Below are 9,260 nucleotides of genomic sequence, written 5' to 3' on the forward strand. Positions count from 1 at the left end.
ACTACTGCTCAAATGCATACCAATACAAGGAGGCTGGAGGCTAAACAAGGCGCATTGTTTCAGAGGTGGTATCAAGAGGACATCTGCCTTGTTCCAGGTGGCAAAGGTATTTGTTTTGTACATGAGTGATGGAGCTCTAGATGACCTCAGCCCAAAACACCAATAAGCCCAAATCTGCAGCAGATCCCCCGGGCCTCAACTTTTATGAGATTTGGCTTATCCAAAACAAAACCTCGCAAACCAAACCAAGACTTTCTTTATTATCATTCCCACCCCCCAGCTGAATTTCGACCTGACTTGAGCAGCATTGCCAAGACAACCGCAAACACGGGGGTCTGTCAGGAATATAAAATGATTCCCCACTTCCCCTTGAGACTGGCGACAAGTGCTGCTGGGGCGTGGAGGCAGAGGGAGGCGGGCAGGTGCTGTTCGATGGAGGAACGAGTGCGTGGTTGCATGATTTATTGCGTGAGCCCTTGCGTGAGCAGGCACACATAGAGATCTGGTGGACAGCAGCCAGCAAGCACCGAAGGTGACAGCTTATGCTGGGGCCCTGGCAGGAAGCCCAGCCGGGGAAGCTCTTTGCATGGTGTGCTGATGGAGGGCACTTCCAACAGCAAGCAAAGAAAACAGTTCCCCCATCCAGCTCGTTCCAAATTCACGGCAACAGGATCTTGTAGCGGTTTGTCCTATTAACAGAAACACCCGGCACTGCTCTGAATAATGACTAACTCTTGGTGACAACCAGGACAACAGAGCAAGGCCTGGAGCATGAGTAAGACCTGTGCTCCCCAGGACTGTTACACAAAACCGGCTCACCAGTTGCCTTTGCTTAGGTAAATGTCACATGTGCTAAATAAAGGCTGTGACTAATTGATTTCTACTGGGAAGGAATGAGGAAAAACAATTGTTTTGTTGTTGTTTTTATTTTTAATACATCCAATTACTGTAGACTAGCAACAGTTGCCAGGACAAGCTGTTCCAGTTTCATTCCCAGTGCCAGGGAAACAGGCCATTTTAAGGAGTGGTTCATATGGGCAAAGAAACAGAAATACCCAAAAAGCCAAAGTGTCGACATACAGTAAAGCATGCTTAAGAAAGCTGGCAAACTACTTGGGATAAAAGCCCCTGAGAGAGGCTTCTGAGGTGAATTATTACAGATTTATTGTAGTTCTGGAGTTGCAAGCAGCGTTTGAAAGCCCAGCACAAGATCAGTGTGACTTACCTAGGCAGGGTCTCCACAGAGATCACGGTTGCTCACAGTTAACCTATTCAAGAGTTTTCTGGTATATTGAGCTTTCCCTGGGTGCAGCCTAATAGTTACATTTTAAACCACCAGCAACAGGAAATTATTTCATGTATGGGATTCAGATGAGAAGATACAGACCCCTGCTAGGCCAACTCTTTACCACAAAGAAGTAATAAGAAAATTCCTGCTAAAGAATGACCTTTGCTGCTGCGTCCCACCGTCCCTGCTGCATTTAGGGCTTCTTTTGGAATTTTGTTTTCGGCAGAGCCTCTTATGCATGAAACAGGAATCCATCAGTACTGCCCTTAGATTCTGGATGGAAAAAGGTGGTTTGTATCCCAGAGCACTTGCAGCAGGAGCTAGAATTGAGTTCAGTCATAATAATTATAAAGATATATTAATTATAATAATAATTTTGGATAGTTATATTTAGACAGGGTTTCATTGCTTCTTGAGTTCAGAATGGCTGTCTCAGGCCAAATTTTTTTTCCTTCTCTCTAGGGTTTGTAAAATTTTTTAAGCAAATCTGTACTGCTAAAGTAAGCAACAAGGTATTTATCTAAATAACCTTCTAAAGTCAGCAGAAGTTGAATGAATCTGCCAGGTTATAATTCTTTAAAAAACAACACCAGATTATTAGCAGCATCTTCAGCTCCAAGTATTTTAGCAAGCAGTCTCCTCTCTTCATCTTTTCAACTACAACCCCCCCACCCTTCTGGCTCCTTGATGTCTGTTTCGCTTTGAGACAGTGCCCTTCCACAAGGGAAAGGCAGACAAAACCAATGAAATGAAATTGCCTTGTGAAAATTTGTTGTGATTCTTTTTTTTTTTTTTTTGGTTAAATATTTCTATGCCACTGGGAGCTACAGACTATTTGCTGTGCATTCTTCTCTGTAAATAAGGTTTATTGTTTAGCCTATGTATTCCATGGGATGCCACATGGTCTCCTATTAGCAAAAGAGATTGCATCTGTGGGACCAGAGTTCAGTTGATGGAGGGGAATTACACACAAAGAAGAAAGAAAACACAAAACAACCTAACTATAACTCTTGTGAGACTGCAGCAGAATATCTGAACTGAAATTTGTGATTGGTTTCTAACCAACAAGTCATTTCGAAGCAAGAATTTCTTGTGAATTTTTGTTCTTGAAAACCCAGTTTTCCATCTGAAGCAATTTTGAAAACGTGTGACTAGTCATTTACCTGCCCCTCTAAGCTTTTTGTTGGAATTAGATAAATTCTTTATAGTCAAGATTATATGTCCTATTTGTTCTGTGTAGTATACGGAACAGTTATGGTTCACCATAAAAAAAAATACTACCTTTTAGATGAACAAGCGTAAACATCTTACATTTAGAACAAAAAAATTCCAACGAGATAGAACAATTCCTTCTTTCACATGATGGCATATGCCAGCTAATTAGCCACATGGGACACTGAACACTGCAGGAGACACAGATGGCAATTTGGGGCTGATAGTCCTACCGCAATCGAACAGCACATTGTTTGTTGGCAGAATATATTGCCATTTTTGTGCTGAAGTCTGTGGAGTAATCATAGCAGCTCTTGGTCTTGATAGTTACAGCTTCTCTCAGAGCAGATTCTCATGAACTTATTTTTAACAAAATAAAAGTTTTGAGATTGACTATGGCTACATGTATGATTGGAAGATTTGAGTATTCTTCGATTTATGCTCCTGCACAAGTACTTTGGCTACATCCTACCACCTTTTTGCAAAGAGACGCACAACTTACTTTCCTTTCTCATTTATCCCAAGACCAGGGATAAAAGGACAGGGCATGTGGGTAGATGTGTTCTCCAACCATGACCCCAGATTAGATCATCAGGAAACCATGTTGCAACTTACACTATGACATACACCAGTACAGATTGCCTATTAATTTCTCAGTAGCATTGCATGATAGTTATAAATGCTCATTTTAGTGTCTTGGGACCAATCTCTCTAATCCCTCTCTATCATCAATTAACTCAGTTTTAAATATTCAGGGTCCCCACAGAAGGGAACTATCGCCATATTGAACCTGACAACCCTATATTAACTTTTTTGGACGTATTTCAAACATTTCTGAAATTGTCACAGTACTGGCACCATCACAAATCTCACCTGGTGATTTGGCACCCCTGTCAATTGGTTATCATTACTGTGATAGGGGAAACTAGTGGAGACAAGCTCTATGCTCATCTTTGTGCAGGTTTTAGATGCTGATCTTGTTCGTGCCTAGTGTAGCAGAAAGCAGGAAAGCCTACACAGACTAGAAACATCCCTTGAAGACTTCACATTCATTTTCAGAGCTAAAGAATTTTAGTAATTTCAAGTATTTCTCTGCAGGAAGACATCCTCATCCCATTGCTTTCTGAACCCCACTGCACTTTCATGAGGTTCTGACTTTACTGGAAAACTAAATAGGGCTATGGCAGATGCTGAAACAGTGGTATGCCACTCGGTTGGTATGCTCCCTGGCATGACTTGACTTCTACTGGACAGTATTTAGGCATGAGGTAGAGCATGGTCAAAGCTTCCAGTAGACAGTAAGAATGGGAACAGCTTATTTGGTTGACAGAAGAGAGATTTTAGCCCCTTCATTTCACTGCCACTTGCTTTGTGGGCCAGAGAACACCCTCTACCCCATACATTTTTTTAGTGGGGTACAGATATTCTTCTGGATCTGCCCACTCCAGATCTAACTGAACAAGTTGGATGGAAAGTAACAGTCTCAACAGTTTGTTCTAGGTGTACCAACAAAAGGCTGAATAATACTTTTAGGAAGATGGGCTTATAGTTTGCTGTCAGCCTGCTCCCAAACATAAAAATCCTTTTGCTGCTTGGCACAGAGCCCTGGAAGGAGAGGGCTCACATTGCAAGCCTCAGTCTGCTCCTGCCCCCAAGCCAGAGCATGCATCATTCCATTTAATACCACTTCATAGTTCTCTGCCAGGCTTCTCTCTTCTGGAAACACTTCTACTCACAATCTCTTTCCATCACACCCCTGATATTCTTCCAGACCTTCTCTCATTTCCTGGCTATTTTCCCCAAGCCTCCATTCCTCCATACCTCCTCTCATATCCTTTCATCCTTTTATCTGGCTTCCATTTTACTCTGGTAGACAGATTATTTCTGAGCCCCAGGATGCCAATGATTTCCCTTTGAGATTGCATTCCCCAAAATTTCCTGTTATTAAGCTCTCAGTCAGAGTGCTCATAACACCAGCTCTTAAGAACTAGCACACTTGAGCATGGTCACAATCTTATGATGAATTGCCACTGTAAGACCAGAAGATAAGTGCTAAGAAAGCAGAAACAGCTCACTTTCTGCAGGAGATGTATATTTAACAACACAACAGAGAAGAACAGAGATACACCAAAGCCAGACCTAGCACAAATCTACTGCCAGGTTCATAAAAAGAGGAAATGTTGTTAAATCTGTTGCAATGAGGTGTTTTCATGGCATGTTTGTTCCTGTGACACAGAAAGCAAGGTGGTTTTCCTGGAGCTGTGAGCCATAAAAGGTTACCTGCCTCCTCCCACCAGAATCCAGAAAGTCACGTGAATGGCTGATGAATGCATGCCAAATACTGTGAAAGTTGTTTGGTTAAATATATTGAACTTGATGAACAGAGCCAGTTTTAAATGTGAGATACGCAGGTGCAAACACTGCAGAACTTTCACCTGCTCACACAGGTTTTGAATTAAGTACGCTTTAAGGAATACTTCACAGGACAGGAGATAAGTAACTCAAGCCATAGATTAGGGGGAAACCTATATCTGAAGATGAGAAGCAAAAGGGTATTTGCAAATCATTTGCTACTACTGGGAATTTCTAAAAGAGGACAATCCTGAAATGTTATTACTAGAGCTTGAAACTTCTCACATATAAATTGCAGTCTTGGTAAGTGTATGGAAGGGAAAAAATAACTTCTCTGGATGTGAAAAATCTCATGTCTAGAGGGGGAATTTCATTAATAATGAATTTCATATTCTTACTGTTACAGGGAAGGGAGGTAGAAAGATGTACTCAAGCCCTAACAGCCATTTAAACCTTCCAGAGGAAACACAGTCACTCTCCACAGCACATCATACTCCCTTTAAATGCGCAACTGCTTTTCAAATTCCAGAGGCCAAATATATTAGTGAAATGTCATATACTTATAGATCTTGTTACCTTTATTCAGCACCCCGCTCTCCCCACCTCCCTTTCCTCCGTCATTACTACTCAGTTTGTACAGTACATCCAGGACACAGACCTCATTTCCCACTGGTGCTGAAAACAACTTGGAACACAATTAGCCTTGTCAAGTCCTTCACTGGTATGCCATATAGGGCTGCCAGCTTTCCAAGCAATTCAATAATCCCTAGAGCACTGCCGCAGGGTCTGCGATTAACAGAGGTGTTTACATGTCTGAAAATGTACCAGGCTAAAAATAGAAGTCATTTTCTTAGCATCCTGTGATGTTGGATTTGTTCTTTTCTCTTTCTTTCCATTTGCCAGACTGACAAATAAAGCATGCTTGCTTAATTCCTTCAACTGATACAGAAGATCAACAACAACAGAACAACACCACTGTTCTGTGGTGGTGGAGGAAAACAAATCCCAAAGAAAATATTGTTGCAAACCAAAAATAGACAAGCAGATGAGTGCTAGCAAATTGGTCCTCTCTGCAGCACAGAGCACAACTAAACTTGGGGTATCCAAAGCCAGGGGCTAAAGATGATGCTCAATATCCCTACATTTACATTTTCAGTTTGAAGGTGAGGCTCTGCTGCTGCACAAGGAGAGGTGGGAGGCATATGCAAGTACCAGAACTGCTTCTGTGCTCCTGGTGGGATAAGACAAGTAGGTAGAGTCATACTTATTTTGCTTCGTGTGAATCAGGTGGGATAAACATTTTTCTGAAAATGAGCCATGTGAAGAAACACTACTCCAGGAGTTTCTAGAAGGCTGGCATCTCTAAAAGCAACACTTATACTTTTTGCACTCTTTTCTGAAGGTTGGTTTACAGAAGGAGAAGGACAGGACAGAAACATCTCCTGCCCTTCTAAGGAACATGTCTCTTGGGAGCTACCAGCACAGTCCTTGCTGGTCAGCAAGAGGACAAGTGAGCAGGCTCAGCTCCTGGACACCTGATCATTCCCACTGCTTCGCTCCTAGCTCCCTCCCTTGCTCTCTTTCAAGCAATTCCCATTTTCCCTCACTAGGGCTAACAGTGTCTAGTATTAGCTAGCCCTAGGTTGGGTGGACATATCCCAGTCTGTGGCACTTAGCCCTGAGCTGAGAATTGGTTACTGGACCTCTTTTCTTTTGCAATCGACACCCAGCCAGATCCTCTTCCCTGTGACTATCTGTTTAAAGGTCATTGCTGGGCTGAAAGCTGCTCCTCTAAATGTCAGGTCATTTTTTTTTTTCTCTGAAGAAAGAGCTCTGAAACACAGAAACCTTGTGCCCACTTCATGCCAAAGGATGGGTAGGATGCTTACCAAAGTATGCTCTATGCTTGTCATGAGCTTCACATGACTGAAAAGAACAAATTGCCTTGAATTAAAACTGCATGCAATGCACATGATAGAGTCAATGACCTTACAACATCTACAAATTCCTAAAGTGAGCAAAAAGCCGTGCGTAAGATAATACCAGTCATATCAGGATGATGGTTGAGTGAATTTTCCCTTCAGCTCCATCCCATGCCATACAGTTTGGGTCAGCTCTGAAGTAGGGTTTGTTCAGGGCCTGGTGCTGGAAAACTTCAATTTATCTACCCTAGGTCAATGTAGCCGGATCTGCTTTGATTGTAGGCACTTCTTGTTCCAGGATACACCTCCATTTGGGCATTTACAGAGTCTTGTAAACTTTGCCACTTTGGGCTTATTTATAGCAGGTAACTTAACTTTGTAAATCTCAATTTAACTTATTTCTTTTAACCACTGTGCTCATGAAACTTGCAAAAGGCTGCTAATTAGTACATGGACCCGGATTCTTCCAGAAAATGTTAGAGAGTCACCTAATGTCTTTGTATGCTGCATTTACCATTTGACACTCAAAGCTGACTGGAAAGTAAATACATCCACATGTCATCAGGTAACTATAGGTCACTTCACAATTAGAGATATTGAAGATCACAGGCTGCTCCTGTCAGCACGAAAATTGTGTTTCAGATGGTAGGTAACCCCTCCACACACTCTGAAAGACATAATCATCTTGCAAAACTGAAACTTTAAAGAGGGGCAGAGGTGGCAGGTACTCCTTTAATCACAGAAATAAAGCAGAAATCAGGAATGCAAAGTGAACAGCAGAATTTTTCCCTGTGAAATCATTGCTTCCAAATGTCCAGGGCTTAAGCCTCAGTGTGCTTTAAGTGGTGCTACCTGGGGCATATCCCTCGTGAAGTCAATGTAAATTTTATCCCTGTAAATTATTAATGGGAAGAGGACATATTTTACATCCAAATTACAATTCGCTCTCTATCTGTTAAAGTCATCACTTCATCTTTCCCCGAATCTCAGCACAATTGGTCACACTATAATGGGATATTAAAAAAAAGATTTTCTGAGGGCTCTTTTACCCTGGGATATCATTAATAAAATGCCTGTCATATTTTCGGTTCCAGGTTTCAGCACAGACAGTCCTTCCTTTTGGCCTCTGGTGTTTATCAAACTTAACACAAATGGCCTAATATCAGAAGGTTGTTCTGTCCTTTTAGGCAGAGAAGAAAAAATAGCATCTGTAGTTTTTCTACCAGTATTTGACAGAATGGCTAGGCTGTGCAGCAAGGGTACGTTTTGACACAAGCCACTGTTTCTTCTGCTGTTTTTAGTTTTCCAAAGCCTGCTTCCTACAAGGCAGCAGTACAACAGCAGACCCCAGTAGATTTGTTCCTGTCCTATTTCTCCATCCAAACATTTATCTATCTATTCTTTCTCCTATCTACCTGTGGATAGGAGATGTGAACTTCACTGACAAGACTGGAACAATTAAGCCTATGAAGATTTTTTAATATGCTACAGGGAGATCTCACATTTTAACAGACCGAGTTTGTAAAGTGAGCCCTTCACTCTGGCATCTTAACCTATGATTTCTGTCACTCAGCAGCTACTCCTTAACCAGGAGAGTATTTCAGCTGCCAGATAAAGGAGTCACCTCTAGATGAACACATAAGGTCTAATTATTCACTGTGGTGTCTGTTGTGACCAGTTTGCCATCTCCAATATAAGTGCAAATCCTTCTCTTCAGATGTTATTTTTATTTTGTCCTTCCTTCCTTTCTACAGGAATACATATGGAGCATGCTTGCTGAGAGTCACTTTGACGTGTTTAAAATGTGGAGTGAGAGTCACATCCACTGTTTGTGTCTGATCAACAGCTGGGCTTCATACTGTGCAAGAAGAGAGATGAGGACACTGCAAATGGATTGAAGATGCTCCCATGAATAATACAATTTTCTATTCCTTTTCAATCATTTCCCTAATTTCTTTTCCATTCGGACAGCTTAATAGATCTTTCTCAGGGCTGCAACATTTCTTTTTATCTAAATATATTATCCACATTTTGGATAGATTGGTAAGAGGATCATAGAGACTTTCATCTCTCTGTGTTCAAACTCTGAATCATATCTTTCATTTACCGAGTGCCAATCATAGGAATGAAATCAAGACACCAAAAAGATAAGATTCCCAAATATAATTGCTATATGAAGATCTCACTAAAGAGGTCATTGTAATGGGTGACCTATAAATGATAGACAGACAGCTCTGCAATGGAAATGTGGCTATTTAGTCATTATGGCAAAGATCAGTACTTCAGAACTGTGGAAACACTGAGGTAACTCAGCTTTCCTAGATGGAAGTGTAGTATAAAGGAATGGGAACTTAAGCCCATATTTATAACCCCTGGCTGAAGCTGTAGCCATATGTCCTCTTCCAAATCCATCTAGGTCAGCTGAAGATACTATCAGCTCCCACTCCCTCCCAGCCATTTCATTACCACAGCACGGGGTAAGGGGT

The sequence above is a fragment of the Anser brachyrhynchus genome (genome assembly GCF_964034855.1).
Source record: "Anser brachyrhynchus genome assembly, chromosome: 1".
In the NCBI taxonomy this organism is placed as follows: domain Eukaryota; kingdom Metazoa; phylum Chordata; class Aves; order Anseriformes; family Anatidae; genus Anser; species Anser brachyrhynchus.